The following is a 21,523-nucleotide window of genomic DNA, read 5'->3' as shown; positions in this document are numbered from 1 at the left end:
CAGGCTGAGGAGGCGAGCTTCTATTTTAAAGATGATTTCCTCTTTGGAATAAGCTCCATCCTCCAATGGTGCAGACAGGGCAAAGGTTGTGACTGACATTGTGTTGCTGGACATTAAACAGCTTCTGAGGTCACCTGGCAGCTGGTGGGCATGTCCTGACAGAAGGCTCTTAATCAGACTCACCCCTGCCCCTGGGAACCTGGAGGCCCTGGGGGGAGGGGCAAGGGAGGGCAGCTGGTGAGGTGGCCAGTTGATCTCCCCTTCCCCCTCCGTACTCCTTGCTCCAGCACATCTCCCCACCTCTTGCCACGAGATGATGGATATTTGGGAGTTAAATGGACAGACAGGGGGTGCGGAGTGCAGACCACCCGGATAACAACACAGGAAGCTCCATCAGGTGTCACCTCCCTGGTGTGAGCTTACCCCTGGAGGACAAGCTGTGATTTCCAACCAAATGTTTTCTTACAGCCACCACACCTATTGGTCTTCTCTCCCTTGGGGGGTACCCAGTGGGACTCTCAAAGGGCCATCTGACTTAGCTCCGGTAGGTGGATGAGACCTCAGACCTTGAACCAGAGCCAGGGGTAAGATGGAGCTATACAGGGAGACATGGGCAAGGAAAAACTCGGGGCCTTGTCACTACCCCTTAAAATAGGGGTAGTGACACCCACAGGACAAGGTGGTTGTGAGCAGAGGATGATTAATGATGGGATGTGTTGGCAGGCAGCAGGTTCCCAAGCCTAAGACTCCCTAATCACATTCTCTGGCAGTTTACAATCTTACCTTGATCTTTTCCCCTAAATTTCTCCTAATAATTGCAGTGCCCTGGGCTGTAACCTCTGATCCCTATGGATTTGTTACCCCAAAAATCTCTCCAATTCCCTCACAATCCCCAAGTCCAGGAGGGCCACACACTGTGAGACTGGATTCTCCTTGGGGACCCACTCAGCTGATGGTTGTGTGCATCTGCCTTAGTGACCAAGCACTTGTACCTAGGGTGGGTCAGAGTGAAGGCCATAAAATCAGTAAGACTTGATCCCTCTCTCAAAGAACTCCCAACAGTGACAATAACTCACATCAATATGATCCGGGCTTCCAGGCTGTGGTTAAGTAACAGGCACAGGTGTTCAGAGAATCGAGATATTGTTCTGATTATGAGCTCTTATAATCTTCAAAACAGCTTGATGAAGAGACAGAGACTCTAGAGATTAATGTTATTCTTATTCCCATTTTCCAGATGAGGAAACCAAAGTTCAGAAGATAGAAATGTCTTGTTCAAGTTTACAAATCATAGCTGCAGAGCCAAGCCTCAGCACCAGATTGTTTTTTTACTCCAAATGACACTTTGCTTGCAAAACATTCATAATAGGATCTGAATTGCTGATGAGTATTATTATTTATCCAAACTCCATGCCCTTTCCAACAGGAGGGAAGAGCCTGTGCTTAACAAACAAACAGGCTGTGATTAAGTACAGAAACAGGTGTTCAGAGAAGCCAGATATTAATATGCACTTGCAAGCCAAGGAACTGTATTCATCCTTTGAAGATCTTGATAATGAATGTAAGTTGGGAAAACTTCAAGGTCTGGAGACAATAGCTGAAAAGGGGTAGGACTTACATGGGGAGGAGAGAATCAGGGGCTTCTTCTCCAGGCCCATTATTCTATAATCAATTCCAGACTAGAGGTTCAGTCTCTCCAGAGTCTGTGGGCACCAGAGTTAGGATGGACATGTGACCGATTTATATAGCTCAGCTACTGGGCCACTGGAGTTGCCAAAATAAATAAGATTGGGTCACAGCCCTGGAGGAACTTTCAGTAACGAGAATAATGCTGTTCTGTAAAACTGTCAGGGAGGAAATCTAGGAAAATGGACAGGTCTGGTGGAATCAGATACTGGAAGAGCCTTGAATGGTGGTCCTGGGAATCTGGGGTCTACCCTGCAGGCAATGGGTCAGGGAAAGGCCTCTTCCTTCAGTCCTTTTGTCTTTGAATCATGCTCAGGCCCAGGACCACAGCCTCAGGATCCCCCTTCAGCCTTCTTCTCCAGTCCTCTTATTCTGTAATCAATGCAGAGAGCCACAGACAAGGCCAATAAATCTCACCCTTGGTGATGCCCCCGTTCCCTCTCCCTCAAGCCTTTGTTCCTCCTCTTTGTCTGAAGATGAAGCCTCTCCCCCACCCACCAGGACCCCTCTGCTGTCCCCGCCTGCAAGTGGTCTTTATGGTTTCCATGGAAACCACAGAGGCCTAGCAGTCAGGGGTCTCACAAAAACACTGTGCCACCACTTGGGACTGAGAAGATGGGTGTGAAAGTGAGAAAATAGCCTATAAATGCTCTGCCTGTCATGGCCTGGATGTGGTTTGTGGGGAAGAAAGGAGTGAGCTTTCTGATTTCTACTTCAAAGAGGCCTTGCTGAGTTAAGTCCACACCCAGCCTGGCAGCCCTGAAGGAACACTTACACACACACACACACACACGCAAAATATATAGTCACACACACTCAAACATACCCATTCACACACTTACACAGTACATGTGCTCATATGCATACACAGGCACACTCAGACACCCACAAAACACATACACACAAATACATTCTACACGCACATGTATATACATTCACACACACACACACACACACACACACACACACACACACACTCACCAGCCCCACCTCCCCCAAAACAGCTGAGCTAGTCCTCTAAGAAAACAAAACTCCAACGACATGGCCCTGCACCTAGAACAACCCCTGCCTGTTCCCAGGATGTAAACACTGGTGGTGCCCTTGTGACTCTGCTGTGTCCTCAGGACCCCAACCCCCAGCACGTTGTCCCTCAAGCCCCCTGGCCTCAGGACTCGCAGACTGAAAACTTTCTCTGGCCTCTTTAAACGCCTGGCAACAGACGAGAAGTGAGAGAAGCTACAGACTGGAAGCCAACACCCTCTAAGCTCTTCCACACCACCCAGCAGAAGCCATCATTCCCGCTCAAACGGACAAGGGACAGTGGGCACGAGATCATTGAGAACTGGAGAGAAACACTTCCTTTCCCACTTTGATGGGTCCCAGCTTGGAGACCCAACCCCCTGGGAGTATATGCAGTGTGGAGAGGGGTCCTCCAAGTATCAGTAATATTTCAAAAAACATACGGACGCCGAACCAGTCAAGGCAGCACAGTAACAGGGTGCAGCCTCTGCCCTGGGAAGGGGGACAGCAGCCCAGATGGCCCCCTGCAGCCAGGACAGGGAATCTGGAATTCTGCTGGGCAACTCCACTGTTTCTGTTTAATATTTTAGTAAATGAGGTGATTTAAAGATTCATTCTCATTCAGCACAGTCTGCTTAAACCAGATATTTCTGAGCACCGAGGTCCTTGGTGAAGAAACCCAGGGGCTCATTGGCCCAAGCCTGGATCCAGTGCCTTGTGTTGGAGGCACCCAAAGTCCTCATGAGCTCACTGTTTGCCTCTTGTTTGCACTAATTCTCTACCCTTCGGGAAAGACAAATAAGAGGCCCCTCCTCTTCCTCTGCCTGGGTCTCACCCAGCATGTGTAGTGGGATGTAAATCTGGTCCTCCCTCTATTTAAATCATTTATCCAACACCTAAAAGGGAACTTGGTCTTGGGATCTAACCGGTCTGGGCTCATAACCTGACTCTTTCCATTATGGTGTTGTCCTGGGAAAATTAGTTTAACTCTAAATTTAAAATGAACATAATCATATAATACTTCCCCCAGAGACAGCCACGATGATTATGAGATAACGGGGATCACAATGTTGCCACAAGAAGATTCAATCCCCATAACTCTGCTTAGTGTGCAGGATAGAAGTGAAACAACACGATCTCTCTTGCCATAGTGTTAATCTAAAGGCAACAATTGAGCTTGTATGTGCATCTTTTTTTTTTAATATTTATTTTTTTTTTAGTTTTCGGCAGACACAACCTCTTTATTTGTATGTGATGCTGAGGATAGAACCCAGGCCGCACGCATGCCAGGCGAGCGTGCTACCGCTTGAGCCACATCCCCAGCCCTTGTATGTGCATCTTAATGTCTAGTCTCTCTAAACCAGTCTTTCTGTACTTATGAAAATTAACTTTGAATCAATCAATTCTGGGTGCTTACTGCGTAATCTAGCACCAACACTCAAGCAGAACTATAAAATGGAAAAAAAAATTTTTTTTCATTGTCATGTTAAAATAATGTGCTGAACAATCTGACCCCTACATACCAATCTTTTAGACAAAGGAACAAAATGCCATCACCAGCAGTAACATTGTGCTGGAGAAATCCTCAGTCCCTGGGTCCTGTCCACCCATATTCAAACCCCAACTGTCCTTTGCTGGCTGTCGTTTACTGTTGGGAATGTCATTTAATCCTTCTGAGCCTCAGTTTTCTCATCTGTAAAGTGGAGCTGATCACCCACACCTCCCAGGATTAAGTGATGTAAAGTCCATGGAATCCTCCTGTTCGGGAAGTCTCTAGCTTACAAAGAGCTCAACTAACTTTAACTGGTGCTACTGTTGTTATTAGTAATAGCAGTCTTATCTGTGTCTGGAATAATCAGATCATAAAATATCACTGTCAGAGCCGCGTGGGATGGTGATAAGAGTGACTGAGCCTGGAAAACTCATTTGCCTTTTCTGGATCTTTATAACATAAAAAAAAAATGAGATGAGACTCAAGGATTCTTCATTACTCAATGACTTCAAGACAGAGACAAGAACCGAGGGCCACATGCAAGCAAGAGAGACAACGGCAACAATGAAAACCACCAAGGAGCTTACAGAGGTTCATGGTGCCCTTGGGGTCCCCCCACTCCACTCATCTCCGTTCTCTAAATGTCATTTTTTTTTTTTTTGGAACTCTCCAACTGCTCCTCCCTGGGTCTTCCCCTCCTCCCTCCCACCTTCCTCCTCCCAGGGAAGCAGAAGTTCCTGAGGGCCAGAGAGAAGGTCAGAGGTCTCACCGGCCTGGCCAGGAGCCACCAGAACAGCTTCCTGCCAGGAATCTTCTGTGAGCTGCCACCCACCACAGGGAAACCCAAATAAAGGCACCTTTCTACTTGAAAGCCTTTTCCCCTTTAAGGGAAGGTTGTGTTCAGAGCCAGAATGTATTTGTGGCTTCATGAAGATTTCTTCTAACCTTTTACGGACACAGTCAGCCTCCAAGAGGCCCACCGTGGCCCGTCTGCTGGGCAGACCTGGGGCTGGATCACTGAACTTTACTTCGGATAAGCCCCCCCACCACCACCATTTTCTTTTCTCTTTCAACATTTTTTATTGGTCCATTAGAGTTGTACGTAATGATGGGATTTCTTATTACACATTCATAAAAATATACACAACATAAAAATATAATTTGGCCAATGTCACTCCCCAGCACTCCCCCCTCCCTCCGCACCTCCCACCCCTTTGTCTCTTTCCTCGACTGATCTCCCTTTGATTTCCATGAGATTCCCACCCCCACACCTTTCTTTTCCTCTCTAGCTTCCACATATGAGAAAAAATATAGTACCCTTGACCTTCTAATCGTGGGTTATTTCTGATCTAGGCTTACATAATGATTTCTAGTTCCAATGATTTTTCTGCCAATGACATAATTTCATTCTTCTTTATGGCTTTATAAAACTCCATTGTGTGTATCTACCACATTTTCTTTGTTCCTTCATCCACCGATGGACACCTAGGCTGGGTTCCATAGTTTGGCTATCATGAATTGTGCTGCTGTAAATATGGGGACGCATGTGTCACTGTAGTAAGATGGCTTTAACGCTTCAGGGGAAATACCAAGAGTGATCTAGCTGGGTCAAATGGTGGTTTCATGCCTTGTCTTTTAAGGCACCTCTATGACCAATTTCCATACTGGTTCTACTAATTTGCAGACCCACCAGTATAAATGTGTTCCTTTTTCTCCACATCCCCTCTAGCATTTATTATTGTTTGTATTCTTGACCGATGACATTCTAACTGGTATGAGATGAAATCTCAGTGTAGTTTTGATTTGCATTTCCCTAATTGCTACTGATGTTGAACTTTTATATATATATATATATATATATATATATATATATTTGTTGGCCATTTGTATTTCTTCTTTTGAGAGTGTCTGTTTAATTCATTTGCCCATTTATTGACTTATTTCATTTTGGGGTGTTAAGTCTTTTAGTTCTTTTATATTCTAGATATTATTCTTATCAGAAGAGTAGCTAGCAAAGATTTTTCTCCCATTCTGTGGGTTCTCTCTTCACATTACTAATTGTTTCCTATTGATAAGGCCTTTTTGTTCTTCTTTCCCTTCTTCAATCCCTGTCATGGCTAAGCACCAAGTTACAATCTAACTCCATCTGTCTTTTCAAAGGTAAACTCAAGGTAATTATTCAAAATGACTATCTAATATGGCTTAATAAAAGGGAAATACTAAGGAATGAAAATGGCTAAATTATGTTGTGTGCATGTATAAATAGGTAACAATGAATCCCACTAATATGTGTAATTATAATGCAATAAGACATTTTTTAAATAATAATATGGCTTAATACATTTCTACCCCAACAAAGATTTTAGAGAGGACACCTGATAATCATCTGAGTGCCTGGAATTTTAGAGACATCTCATTGTATTCTCACAACAGCTAGTTAATAGATACAATTACCATCCCTACAGTGAAGGCCCAGAAACATTCTGTAACTTACCCAGCCACAGTGAGGGTAGGCTGACATTTCAACTGAGGCCTCTACAAATCCAAAGCTGCACATGTCTCCCCACACCACAGCGCAACAGACCAAACCATAGAGAAGCTTGTGGCACTGCTGGGTGATTGAAGGGGTCAGCAGGGAGAGGCCAGAGTTCAAGGAATCTATCACACCCTATAAGGTGGCTCCCACAATTGCCTTCTCCTGGGACCCAGTCTGGGTCTAGGTATGATTGAGGCGGCAGGCAGGACTCCCTCATCCCAGGATACTTTGTATGATAAAAGTTAACCACACTTCAGCTCCCACTTGGAAAGAAGAAGAACTTCCCATAGATCTGGAGATGTTGAGTTACAAGAGGTAAATTTCTGCCATCCCCTGGATGGATAGACAGGCAGAGCAACAGCTAGATAATGGATGAATGGAAACAGTATGGATGTGGAACTAGAAAAAGATGTACAAAGATATATAAAGGCATAGAGATAGGTTTCACATCACCAGTTTCATGTTAGGCAGAAATAATCTAGTGAGACTCAGGAGTGTGACGCGGTGGGACCAGCACAGATTTCACAGTCAGGCAAACCGGACCTGGAATATCAGCAGGTACTGGTTACATGAACCTATGGGACCCTGAGCAATTTGCCTAATATTTTCTGAGTTTCTATTTCCTCTTCTGCAAAATGAAGATTATACTGTCTGTCTTTGCGGACTCATTCAAAGGATTTGCAATTGTTTAGGAAACACCTAACTTTCCACATTAGTTGTACCAATTTGCAGTCCCACCAGCAATGTATGAGTGTGCCTTTTTCCCCTACATCCTCACCAACACTTACTGTTGTTTATAGTCTTGATAACTGCCATTCTGACTGGAGTGAGATGAAATCTTAGAGTAATTTTGATTTTCATTTCTCTAATTACTAGAGATGTTGACCATTTTTTTATATATTTGTTGATTGATTATATATCTTCTTCTGAGAAGTGTCTGTTCAGCCCCTTGGCTCAATTTTGATTGGGTTGTTTTTTCAATGTTAAGTCTTTTGAGTTCTTTATATATCTTGGAGATTAGTACTCTATCTGACAGGCATGTGGCAATAAATAAATAAATATAGATTTTCAACGGATGGGATTATTATGGTCTTTACAGTCTTTATTTGGAATAGCGACGGTGGTGTTAAGATGCTCTTCACAAAATCCAACCATACATTTCTCCAGGCTGAACAGGGGCCAAGGGACAGTCCACCCCTTCAACCCCTACCTGTCATCTATAAAACACTCCAGAATCCAGGGTAGTTCCAAATCAGAGACCCATGTTTTCACCAGGCAAAGAACGGCTTCTCTGACCTTTCTGGAATAACCACCCACCTTTCAGTCCACTGTCAATCCCCCATGCTTAAGAGGTGACAAAGTTCAGGTCATCAACATGGCTCACAGAGCTTCCGACTCTTCCCTCAGCCTCCTCCTCTAGCCTCACCTTCTACCTATCTCCTCTGCCTCCTACTCCCCTCAAAACACAGCATCACGTGACCGTGATCATTTTGTTTCTGCCGCCTGAACCATTTTCCTTCCCTTCCACCTGAAGAATCTATGTCATCATTTAGGAGCCCAGCCTGAAATCAGCAGGCAGAACTAACCCCTAGGTTCTCTGTGGTCTCATCATACTTCACATTGAATGGAGCGGGGAGAATGGAGGAGTGTGGGTGTCAGAAGCACAACACCTGCTAGGCACCTGCTGCATGCCAGGCACTGGCGACCCTTACACTCTATACTACTTACTCTTTCAAACCACTGCAGGAACCAAGTCTTAAATGGCCTGTCTTCTGGGCTAGACTGGGGGGTCCTATAAACAGAGTCTGTATTTTAGCCATCTGGGAAACACCCAGCCGGCTTTGTTCAGGCCTGAGCCCTGTCCCTGACACCCTGCGCGTGCTCAATGAATCCTTCTCAACATTCTCACAGCTGCTGGGCCATCCTTCTGTTTAGCACAGAGACTAGAGGGAAGGGATTCTGAATCATGGAGGAACAGCACTTCCAGGAAGAACATCTCGGCTTCCTCCGTGGACATTCACTGGTGGGAGGTTTAGATCTTACAGTCACCCATTTTTAAGGAGCTTAAAGAACTGACTTCCTGTTTCTCTTTTAACTGTATTCATATTAAATGTAATTCTAAATTTATAATATGGAAGTCTTAACTCTTCCATGAATTCCGAGCTGCCAATCATGCTTTATAAAGATATGCCATTGAACCAGAAAGGACCATGGTTCAGCCACAGCTGTGCTCCAAGGGTGACTTCCCCCAATTCTATACATAAGGGCCTAAGGAAGCCAACAGCTTTGTCACCAAACTTAGTCACATCTGTGGCACCCACGCTTTATCATGAACAGTTTGTATATCTTCCCACAATACAGTACCAACTCGCAAGTTACAAGCTGGAATCCATTTTCCAGGTCTCCTGTGCAGCTAGTATTAGCATGAGACCTGGGCTCCACTCTTCCTGCACACATGAGTGTTCTCTGGGAAAGAGAATGAACTGGGGACCCAGGAAAATGGGGAGTCTGCTTTCTGGCTGAAGGAGAAGAAGAGCAGAGAATATTAAGGTCTCAGAGATAGCTGCAGTGGAAGCTCTTGGGGGTCTAGTCCCAGACAGAACTTCATGGGGCAAAGCCAGATATCATTCAAGGATGGCTCTTTCTTGAGCTGCATTCTCCAGGAATTATGTGTGTTAATGACCTTTATCAGGTTCATTTTCTGCATAATAGCTGGAATAGATTCGGTTGTCTGCACCTAAGATGGCTAAAGGATTCACATCCCCTGCCTGCCAGACGAGCAAAGCAAAATCTGATTAGACTGAATATGCCTCATAGCATTATCTGATTCCCACCTGGCCCGGGACCTCTAGGGCCTGCAACCACTGAGCAGAAAATAAATACGTACTGAAATAAAAGGAAGAGACGTCACGAGAGTCCTCGTTCCTTTGCTGTACCTTGAGCTCTGGAACCCAGCACTAGAGAAAGAAAAGAGTGGTTCCCACCCTGTGTATGAAATGAGGCTTGACAGTGCAGTGGGCTGACTTTGTGACTCAGAAGCTGGCTCCAAAGATCATTTCTCTGAAGGAGTTTCCAGAAATGGCTGGAACAATGGCAGCATCACTAGAAAGAAGTCTGTCACCTCCCACAGGAGTGACTTTGAGGGACAACATATTTTTGAATTTGCAATTTTGGAAAGTTTGCTAAAACATCGCTTCCATAATGGGGTGTAGCAGAAAGCACTGAGTCAGGAAGGCAAGATTTAGTTCCAGTTCTGCCACCAACCTCCCACATGTTTGAGTAATTTCCCTTCTCTGGGCCTCAGTTTCCCTGCTTGTAAAATTAGAGGGTTGATTCTCTCCCCTTGCCTCTTTCAGGCTATTTCTCCTGCAAGAAATAGTGTCTTCAGTACCATTACCATTCAACCAAGGCACAGGGCATGACTGCCCAGGAGATGTAGGTAGATTGTGTCTTGGCCAAGGATGCTCCCGGAGGAGTGGGTAAAATGCAACCTGCAACCCCAAACTATGCGTCCTGGGGACAATATTCTTCTACCAAAGGAAGGCACCAAATGGACCAGCCCTGGTCCTCATTGCAACTCTTTCACACCTTTGCCAACCTTGGCCCTGGGGCATTCTACCCACTCTCAGCCCTTCCTCCTCTTAGATCTCTGCGTGCATTAGTTCCTGGTTACAATTGTATTTATTGCCTTCTTCCTACAATAATTTGCTACTCACCCAAACACCTGGCCCATTTCCTTGACCTCCTCCACCCCAGTCACCTTCACTTTAGTGCAGCCACCTACTCAAGTCACACCATAGGCCAAAAAGTGACCAGAAGTCTCCAACCCCACATTCTCCTTGCTACTGCCCATCCTTCTCCATCCCCACATTCTCCTTGCTACTGCCCATCCTTCCTGGTCACTTGCTCCCACATTTCTCACCTTTGTCTTGACCACTGACCCACTGATGCCACTACAGGTCCACCATTAGCAGCCACTTCCTGTCCTTCTGTACCTAAATTGGCCTTCTTTATAATTCTTCTCACAAACCACCCCCCAACACCTTTGGGTCGCATCTTCTGCCACAACCACCAAGACGAACTTCAACATTTGCTGAGCACCTCCTCTGTGTCCGTGCTACCACCGATAAATGCCACCAGAGATCAATCACACCGCCTGGCTAATCCACGGACACAAATCTCCCTGGAACATCAGCACTGGGTACTTCCCTAGGAAATTTGGTGTTTCCATCACCCAAGATAATAGGTTTCTTCTTTCAAACACCATTCACTACCTAAAGTTCAGCCGCTGACCACATAGTTATAATTCACTCAAAAGTTATAAAGTCACGGTTTGAAGTCACAACTCCCTCATCGTCCCACCACCAAAATCGACCAACATGCTATCTGCGACATGCTCCGGCGTGCGTTCCCTCTGTCCTTCTCGAAGGCTTTTGTCTCCAGTTGTCTCTTCTCCATCCTCCTTCTTGGTGGTTTGCTCTGGCTCTCACCCTCTTGCGGAGTCTATTAGCACACAAACATGACCTTACAGCTGCAGCTTTCTAAAGGCTTCTTCTTCACCCCACCACCATCTCTAGCTGTTGCCATTTATCTGTTTACCCTCCCAGCAAAACTTTTGAAAAGGAGTTGTTTCCACAAGCATTCTCCCATGCTCCTACCCACCCTCCAATTCTGCACACTGTCTTCTACCAGCACAACCTATTGTAACCACCTGATCCATGTCCCAACCACCCCTATGGAATTAATCCAGGTATCGTTTTCTGACTCCCTCTTAGTTGATCTCTTGGGACAACTCTTCAAGGCCCAAATATGAAGTTTAGATTTCTTTTAATATGGCAGTTCCATTGTGTAATGTTTGGAGGAATCTCCACATTGTTTTCCATAAAGCGTCTACCAATTTACATTTCCAACAGCAATGTACAAGTTTCTTTGTTTCTCCACATCCTTAGAGAATATTTCATGACAAAATCCCTGGCTTTGGGCTTTTCCTCAATATAGTAATCCTTCTGTGAATGAAAACATAGTAAACATCAACTATATACCAGTCCCTGTTCTAGGCTCTGGGGACACAGCAATTAGATGCTTACATTTTTATTCCCAATTTGGACCATTCTTTGGAATCCACACCAGCCTGCCCTCTTGACATCTTTTCTTTGACATCTTATTAACTTCTCAGTTGTGATGTGTAAAAACAGAGCTCTTCATCTCCCCCTCTACACACTCACACATACATACACACACACACACACACACACACACACTCATCAAAAACTATTCTTCCTCAATCTTTCCCTGTCTCACCAATTGGTATGACTCTCTCCCAAGTTACTCAAGTTAGAAACCTTAGATAATGCTCTCCTCTCTCAAACATACCGGGCCATTTGAAGTTCTATTTATTCTTCATCAAAAAATATGGCTCTAATCTGCCTCTCTTCTCCATCCCTGTGAGCACCACCTCTATATGACCCACCATCTCCTCGCATATGGCTTCTGAAGTAGACTCCTAGCTGGTCTCTGCTTTCCCTCCTACTCTCCATTAATGCATTCTCTTCGCAGCAACCCGAGGGATAATTTTACATGCGAATAAGATCGTGTCATTTTTCTGATGGCTTCTCTTTTCATTTAGAATAAAGCCAACCTTCTTCCTATGGTCTTCAAAGCTGTCTGCAATCTGTCCCCTGCCTGTCTCCTTTGTCTCATGCCACCCTCTCCTTGGCTTCCAGCCCACCAGTCTTCCAATTGACCTAACAATAATTCTCATAACCTACTGAGATCTCTCCTATGTCAGTCTCTGCACCTGCTGGCTCCTGGGTCTGGAACTCTGTCAGCCAGTTCTTTGCTTAGCAAGCCAAATCTCATCCTTCAGATGTCCACTGAAAGGTCACCTTCCAAGATGGTCTTCCCTGAGCACCTTGTCTGAAACGGTCCTCAATATTATTTTGAATCGCAAATGCTATTTCCTTTACATTCTCTGTAACTGGCCATTTAACATGCTGTGTCTGTGCCTGGGTGTTATCTCTCTCTCCCTGCAGACATGCTAAGTAGCCTAGGGAAAGAACCAGGACCTGTCATCCTCTGCTTTAATCCCATCACTGAGCTGAGAGACCTGCATAAATATCCAATAAAAATGTGTTGACTAGTGAGTGAGTCACCATGATTTGTCCTGTCTACTGAACCCTCTTTTATCTCACACTCCCTTGTACGTACCCCCCTGTGCACAAGATAGTCATACCTGCTCCCCAAATCTCTCACATCCTTCCTTGCTCTCTTGCCTTTGCTTACACGGTCCCCTCAGTCTGGATGCCACTTGCCAAAATCCTAGTCATCCTTCAAGGGCCATCTTTGAGCCTAATGCCTGGGATTCTACCATTAGGGACTCTTAGAATGACAGAATGTCAGTCCTTAGGGATCGAACTTCAAAATTGCATTTGCAACTCTGAATGACCGATGTGCAACACTGACACTGATGCTGAGGTTCAGGGCCATAATCAAACAAGAAAGGTCATCTTCTCTGGTCTGGATCTTGAACGACCCTCAAAGGCCCATGTGTTAAAAGACTTGGTCTCCAAGAGGGGTCTATTGGAAGTGGCGGAACCCTTGGAAGGTGGAACTTGTAGAAGGTCCTTAGGCTACTAGGGATGTGCTTTTGAAGGGGACACAGACCCATCCTCGTTTCCCCTTGCTCCCTGGCCTATGACATAAGTGGCTTTTCTCTGCCATGTTTTCCCACCATGACATGCTGTGTTGCCATAGGCCCGAAGAAACGGGGCGCATGGGTCATGAACTGGAACCTCCAAACTGTGAGCCAAAATAGACCTTTTCTCTTTCTTATTTAAGAGGAAGGGGGTAACTGTCTGATCTTGTTTAATCTGTTCATGTTCCAGATGGGGAAACAGGTTCAGGCAGGTGGAATGGCTTTCCAGGGGACATATTTAGTTGGAGGCAATGCTGAGAAAAGAATTTTCCCCGCTGGACCACCAGTGTGGAATTATGTCAGGCTGCCTTTTCTCTATCCCCCAGAGAGAGAAGCCAAGACTCACACAGACTTGAAAGACTACGGAGACTGTGAATTTTAAATTTTGAAACTATTTATGCAGCATGCTATTTTTGATCTCTCTTGCCTAGCAAACTTCTGACCAGATTAATTTTATATGCAAACTTCTGTCAAATTTTTCTAGTTTTATTTTGTTGTTACCACCAAGATAAAAAATATTTTAAATACAAGAACTACCTCCACACTCCCCAAGTTGAGCACCCACTTCTTTCCTGTGCCCTCTTTTTAAAGGCAAAGATTCTGCAATCCCTCTGTAGTGAAAAGGAGCACATCAATTCAATTTTCCTTTGAACAGGACTGGACTAGGGAGGTAGCTCAGCGACAGAGCCACTTGCTTAACATGTGCATGACCCCGGGTTTGATCCCCAGTATGAAAAAAGAAAATTAATACCTATTGATCACCTCTAATATGCCAGCGATCAGTTGTCCTCGCAAACATGACTTCCTGTAACTTTCAAAACAATCCTGGGTGCTTATAGAGTAAGTACTCTTATTACTCTATTTGACAGATGAGAAAACAGCTCATTTATGGGTATTGTGCCCCAGATCTTTGCTCCTATGAGTGTGGTCCTTATGCCAACAACTTCTAACATTGATAGAGGTCCTTTAGACTCAAGATGCTCAGGATACTCCCCAGATCCATTGAATCAGATTCTGTGTTTTATTAAATCCCTCAGTGAGGGGCTGGGGATGTGGCTCAAGTGGTAGCGCGCTCGCCTGGCATGCGTGCGGCCCGGGTTCGATCCTCAGCACCACATACAAACAAAGATGTTGTGCCCGCCGAAAACTAAAATATAAATATTAAAAAAAAAAAAATCTAAAAAAAAAAAATCCCTCAGTGATTCTTCTGCACACAAAAGTTGGGTGACTAGAGGACACAGACAAACATGAGATGAATAAGGATTCAAGTTAGATGTCCCTGACTGTACTTTTAACAGGGTAAGACAGCAGAGACACAGCATCAAGGTTTCGAAGAAGACAAGTTTTCACTAACACAAATTGCACACGCCAGCACCATGTTGATCTCCTGTCTGCTCTAAGGAGTGACCTTTCCAAAGCCATCCACCCTTCAGAAAAGAAGAAGCTTGGTAGTAGGGCAAGTGTTATAGTTGACTTTTTTGCTGCTGTGATCAGAAAACCTGACATAAATTAGAAGAGGAAAAGCTTATTTGGGGGCTCACAGTTTCAGAGGTCTCAGTCCATAGATAGCTGGCTCCATTCCTCAGTCCTCCAAGGTAAGGCAGAGCATCATGGCAGAAGGGTGTGTTAAAAAAAAAAAAAAAAAAAAGTAGGTCAGGACATGGCCACCAAAAAAGCAGAGAGAAAGAGCTCTCCTCACCAGGACAAAATATGTACTCCAAAGGCATGCCCCATATATACCCACCTTCTCCAGCCACACCCTACTTGCCTACAATTACCACCAAGTTACTCCCTATCAGGGGATTAATGCACTGGTTAGGTTAAACCTTTTATACCCCAATCATTTCATCTCTAAACTTTCTTGCATTGCCTCACAAGTGAGCTTTTGGGGGACACCTCTTATCTAAACTGTAACAGAAAGCAAGCAGGCAGGCCTGGGAATCATGAGCACCAAGCCAACCAACGCAGCCACGACTTAGCAATGGCACTCAGGAAGTCACTTACCCTCCCAGGGCCTCACTCTCTTCATTCATGAAGTAGGAGGGTAGGGACAATCCTTTCCAGCTCAATTTTGCCGTGTTTTCCATGCTGGCATTTTGTGCTGCCCGATCCCCTGACACAATCAGAGTGGAAACCGCTTCCTTCTCCACCCTGTAACTTTAATTGATTATAACCCTGTAAGCTTTAATTGATTCCTCTGGTCATTGTTGTATGGCTTTTCTCAAACACAAAGAATAACATTATTAGCACAGCACGTTCCAGTGGCCCTGTTAGCCTGACAGCACCCCCAAAACAGAGCTTACAGCCAGCTGGAACCCCAGGATACTTGAGGACTTCCAGGTCTCATATAGGAAATCAACTATCCACCATATTGGTGTGTCCAGGATGTAATCCCTGACCTTCAATCCTGGGACCTGGAGATGATAATACCCAGACTCTGGGTCACTGTTGTCCCAGCTACTAAAGTCCTCTCTGCCAATGAGACCAGACACAGCCCATCAACAGAAAAACACCAGTCCCCTTCTTTGTCAGAAGCTGCTTCTCCTCCAGGAAGACCTCTTGAACTTATGGATGTATTCCAGGCCCAGGAGAAAGACTGCCAAATCTTCTTGGATGCCCTCAATTCTGGCCCAATATTTTCAGGGACTGGAAGAGATGTTTTCCCTGAGTATTTTTCACAGAGGGGGAAGTCCAAGATTTCATTTTCCGTTCAATCGGTACATCCCCACCATCATGAGAGTGCTTTATCCATGAATAGAGAATGTCCAAACATGAGTTCCCAGAAACGGACTCAGCACCAGTTCCTTTTGGCACCAATACCATCCCCAGGAAACCAAGTAGACTGGACACCATCATCACCGAGAGACTTGAAGATATCATTTCCAGCATACATACTGAAATGGTCCCTGCAAAGCCATGATCTGAGGAATTCCACTTAGAGGACTCTCAGAAATGCTCTTGCAACATGGTCCATCCAGCCTGTTCTTTGTTCTGACTCTGTGTTTCCCAAGAGGCTCCTCCAAAGAGGATGAAGCTGCCTAGTCTAATTGGGCCCATGGTTAGGAATCCGAGTACTTGTCCATCCCAACATATCTCTGCTGGCCCCTGTCTTTACTTCATCTTTCTGGATTCTTCTAAAAGAAATGCATTTGCTTGCTATCAACAAAAACTAGTGTTTCTCACCTGGACTTTACTCCTGTACTTTCTTTGTCCCATTGTTTAATTAAGCATCCTCCAAGTTCCTGCTGCCTTCCAGGCTCTGGGAATACAAACATACATAAACATAGCCCTGGATTCTAGAGGAGCACATATAGAGCAGAGGACGTGGACAAAGCCACAAAGCCATTATAATGCAGCAGAGTCTGTGCTCTCCTAGAGACTGTTCCCAGAGTCCAGGAAGATGGGGTTGGGGAACAGCAGGGTGCTGGCCCAGTGGTCCAGCAGCTGCGCATAAGAAACAGCCCCAAGCTGGGTGCAATGGCACATGCCTGTCATCCCAGCAACTTGGAAGGCTGAGGCAAGAGGATCGCAAATTCAAGACCAGCCTCAGCAATGGCGAGACACTAAGCACTAAGTGAGACAATGAGACCCTATCTCTAAATAAAATACAAAAAAAGGGCTGGGGATGTGGCTCAGTGGTCAAGTACCCCGAGTTCAATTCCAGGTACAAAAAACAAAAGAAAAGAAAAAGACTGGAGATGGAGATGGCTCCATGGTAAAGCATCCCTGGGATAAATCCCCAGTACCAAAGAAAATAAAATAGTCTCAAGTAGGAAAGAGATGGGCCACACAACCGAAAATTCAGTAAAGTACAGAATAATGTGGAGTGAGATGCCCACTGAACACAAATATTCCTTTATCTCATGCCCCCAGGTTTCCAGTTATGCAGACAAGAATACAGGTCCTAGTGGGTAGCTTTGGAGGTGAGAGAAGGTCAGACATTTAATCCCTGATGGAAGCTAAAGTGGACCTGTGCTCTCTGCCAGTGCATTAGCTGTCTCAGGAGCCCTCCGTGGTGCAGATGGAAGATGGGTTTCTACCTCTACCGCATCCTGTGCTTTCCCCGTAATGATGCTCACTGCACTTTATTATTGATTGTTAAACTCCAAAAGAGCAGGAATCACTTGTACATTATTTATTGCTCTCTCCTCACCACAGAGCATGTGCCCGGTAAATGGAAATAAAAGTACTTAGAACAAAATACCTGACCGGAGTTCACCGGAACTGTCCAGTTCATCAAACACAAAGTCTGAGAAATGGCCAAAGCCTCAAGAAGCCTAAGAAGACAGGACTGGATGTGGAGTGGGTCCTGGGTGGAATCCCGGAGCAGAAAAGGAACATGAGCTTAAAAAGTAAGGAAATGTGTACCAAGGATAGATGTTAGTTAATGATAACGTATCAATGCGGTTCATGAATTGTGACAAGTGTGTCATACTAATGTACGCTGCTCATCATAAAGGAAATTAAGTGTGAAATATAGGGGAATGCTTTTTACTGTATCCACCAATTTTCTATAAGTCTAAAACTCTTCCAAAATGAAAACTGTAGCAAACATTGTTATGAACAAGTACCCCTGTACCCTCCCTATCTCCAGCTAGGGGCTTGTCTTTGGTCTGACTCTGTCCTCTTGCTGGTAGAGTCTCAGTAAGGAAAGAACCTCTTTCCTTTCTAAGCCCATAGCTCATGAACACGTTCCTGATGGACAGTGAGAAGCCCAAGTTCTAGCCCCCAACTCTGCACCTTCCCACTCTCTGGCCACGTGTTATCTGTTCCCCTTTTCCTCAGTTTACCCATCTAGTCAAACTAGGAGGCTCTTCAGGTTGCTCCATGAAGGCAGAGGTGGTTCTCAGCAGTATCCCTAGCTCTGAAGACAGTTCCAGGCGTGCATAGGCACTGAACAAAGGTGTGCTAAATGGATAAGCTATGCTATGGTTTGGATATAGCTGGCCCCACCCAAACTCACACTGAGGCTTAATTACTCAATGTGAGAGCCTCCAGAGGTCGGGCCTTTGAGAGAAAATTAGGTCCTGGGGGCCTGTTTTCATGAGTACATTAATGCCTTTCCCAAGAGACTCAGAACTCTTTGGACTCAATTAGGGAGTTAAGTCTTTTAAAATGGGATGATTACTAGCGATGATGAACATTTTTTCATATATTTGCTGATTGATTGTATGTCATTTTCTGAGAAGTGTCTGTTCAGGTCCTTGGCCCACTTATTGATTTGGTTGGGTTTTTTGTTTTATTTTGTTTTGTGTTTTGTTTTTTGTTTTTTGTTTTTTTGTTTTTGTTTTTGTTTTTTTTTGGTGTTTAGCTTTTTGAGTTCTTTATATACTCTAGAGATTAGTGCTCTATCTGATGTGTGAGGGGTAAAGATTTGCTCCCAAGATGTAGGCTCTCTATTCACCTCACAGACTGTTTATTTTGCTGAGAAGAAACTTTTTAGTTTGAGTCCATCAAAGGTACAATCAGACACTGCTCGTGGGACTGCAAATTGGTACAGCCAATATGGAAAGCAGTATGGGGATTTCTTGGAAAATTGGGAATGGAACTATCATTTGACCCAGCTATCCCTCTCCTCAGTCTATATCCAAAGGACTTAAAAACAGCATACTACAGGGACACAGCCCTGTAGTATCTATTGTTTATAGCAGCACAATTCACAATAGCTAAACTGTGGAACCAATCTAGATGCCCCTCAATAGATGAATGGATAAAACAAATGTGGCATTTATACACAATGGAATATTACTCAGCAATAAAAGAGAATAAAATCATGGCATTTGCAGGTAAATGGATGGAGTTAGAAAAAATAATGCTAAGTGAAATTAGCCAATCCCAAAAAAACAAATGCCAAATGTTTTCTCTGATATAAGGAGGCTGATTCATAGTGGAATAGGGAGAGGGAACATGGGAGGAATAGATGAACTCTACATAGAGCAGAGGGGTAGGAGGAAAAGGGAGGGGGCATGGGGTAAGAAATGATGGTGGAATGTGATGAACATTATTATCCAAAGTACATGTACGAAGACACAAATTGGTGTGAATATACTTTGTATACAACCAGAGATACGAAATGTTCTATATGTGTAATAAGAATTGTAATGCATTCCACTGTCACATATAAATAAAAAAGAGATTAAAAATAAATAAAATATCACCAATATCATGATTAAAAAAATTGGATTACTGATTGTGATAGTGGGTTATTACAAAGCAAGGCCACCCCATGCATGTGGCCTTTTCTACATGTGGCCAATCGTCCTTCCAATTCTCTTCCCTGAATTGATGCAACATGAGGTCTTCACAAGAAGTTGAGCAGATGCAGCACTGTGTTCTTGGGCCTCCAGAACCATGAACTGAATAAATCTCTTTTATTTACAAATTAACCAGCCTTGGGTGTTTTGATACAATAACAGAAAAACGGACTGAATTAGTAAATATAAATGAACATTGCTTTGATACTTCAGCAAACTATACATGAAAATTTCTAGAATTGGTCCTAAAATTTCCTCTGAAAAACTGTACCCACTGGATCAGGCCCTGAAATCTGCCAACTCCCTGGACCTCAGACAGAGTGGTACCAAACTGAGGGCTAGGTGTGCTATCCCCTGTTGTTCTGGGTGTCACCCTGGCTTCTACAGCACGAGGGATGGCCTTTCCAAAGGGCCCACTCTTAGCATCTTATTTAACAAGCTCAGAGTGAGAGGGTCCTGAAATCCCAGCCCCTGATTAGGAGGCTCTAGTAGGTAGCAGAGGAAGATGCCAAGGAAGGGAAGAAACTGGGAATCACCAAGTTTAAAAGAAAAAAAAATTCCATCCCCCTACTCCAACTGCCAAAGAGATTCTGATTTTAGTCCCAGCCCCGATCTTCTTGGCATCCACACGGTGAGGTGCAGACAAGATTTTCTCTGACTTCCAGAGTCAGGGTAGCGATGGGTAAAGCAAGCATGAGCACCCTGCTTCCTTGGAGAGGCTGTGCTCACCCTGCCCAACCCTGCCCACTGCAGAGGACAGGCTCCTGGCACCTCTGCAGTCTTGCCTGGCGCCTGCCTGGACTCCCGCCTTTGTCTTCACGATGGCCCAAGGACACTGTGGGCCTTCACTCTCTCAGATCATACCCTTCAATCACAGCCACACATTGCCTGGTGTGTCTCCGCCAGCAGAGCCTGCTTCCAGCCCAGGGCTGGGCGTGTAAATAATACTGAGGACGAGTGTGAGTGAGAGAACGGCCTGAATGTGTCAATTGTTAAGTGCTCTGTAATTTCATAGTGTTTGGGATAACTTACCTCAATTCCCCCAGGAGAGTTTTGTTTGTTTGTTTGTTTTGAGGGACTTTACTTTCTGTTTTTTTAACAGCATCTGTTTAAAAAAAACAACAACAACAACCTCAGCTCCTTGTTACAACCATAAATTCCTGAAGGGCTTTCCCAGGGGTGTGTTTCAGTAGAGGGAAAACAGGTTCTCTTTCCCTGACCTCAGCCCCCTCTGCATCTTGGTTTCTTCTTCCCACCTAGGTTAGGTGTTCTCTCTCTCTCTCTCTCTCTCTCTCTCTCTCTCTCTCTCTCTCTCTCTCTCTCCCCCCCCATTCCCTGTCTCTCTAGATCTCTCTTTTGCTATCTCTGTTTCTCTCTCCTCCCTGTCTCTCATTACTGTCTCTCTGTCTGCCTCCTCTCTCTCTCTCCCTCTCTCCCTCCCTCCCTCCCTCCCTCCCTCATGCTTTTCTACCATCCCTTTCCTGTTCCTATTCAGTGCCCCAGTCTTCACAGGTACCAGGGGTCTTACAGATGAGATCTCGCTTCCTTCCCAACCACCTGATGCTGCCTCATTTGTACTTGGAAGAAGTGCCGGTACCACAGTTCAGAGCATGGGCTTAGGAGTTGGACAGATTCACCTGGCCCCAGGCCTGGCTCTTCCATGTACGAATTATGTGACCTTGATCAAGAGATCTAGTGAATCTCTGCGCCTCAGCTTCCTTGTTCATCAGAAGTAGAGTGAACTGCCCCTCACAGAGGATGGCTCCAAGGGTTAAATGAGATAATGCTTGGAAGACGCTTAGCCCAGAGGTAAAACTCCATGCATGTGAGCTCATCATTAC

At 44.9% G+C, this 21,523-nt stretch overlaps 1 long non-coding RNA gene across 1 annotated transcript in view; it reads right to left on the bottom strand.

Moving 5' to 3' along the window:
- The window catches only part of LOC124093356 (uncharacterized), a 60,523-nt gene extending 45,458 nt beyond the window's left edge, over window positions 1-15,065 (bottom strand). The window contains exon 1 of the long non-coding RNA XR_006851934.2: window positions 14,970-15,065. This is a non-coding gene — a long non-coding RNA (uncharacterized LOC124093356). The remainder of the gene's footprint in view (window positions 1-14,969) is intronic.
- Window positions 15,066-21,523: the final 6,458 nt, after the last annotated feature.

The sequence above is a fragment of the Marmota monax genome, unplaced genomic scaffold, assembly GCF_021218885.2.
Source record: "Marmota monax isolate L192 unplaced genomic scaffold, Marmota_monax_Labrador192_F-V1.1 WCK01_AAM20220418_F8-fsc00038, whole genome shotgun sequence".
NCBI classification, from domain to species: domain Eukaryota; kingdom Metazoa; phylum Chordata; class Mammalia; order Rodentia; family Sciuridae; genus Marmota; species Marmota monax.
This window is presented reverse-complemented; position numbering and strand designations above follow the sequence as displayed.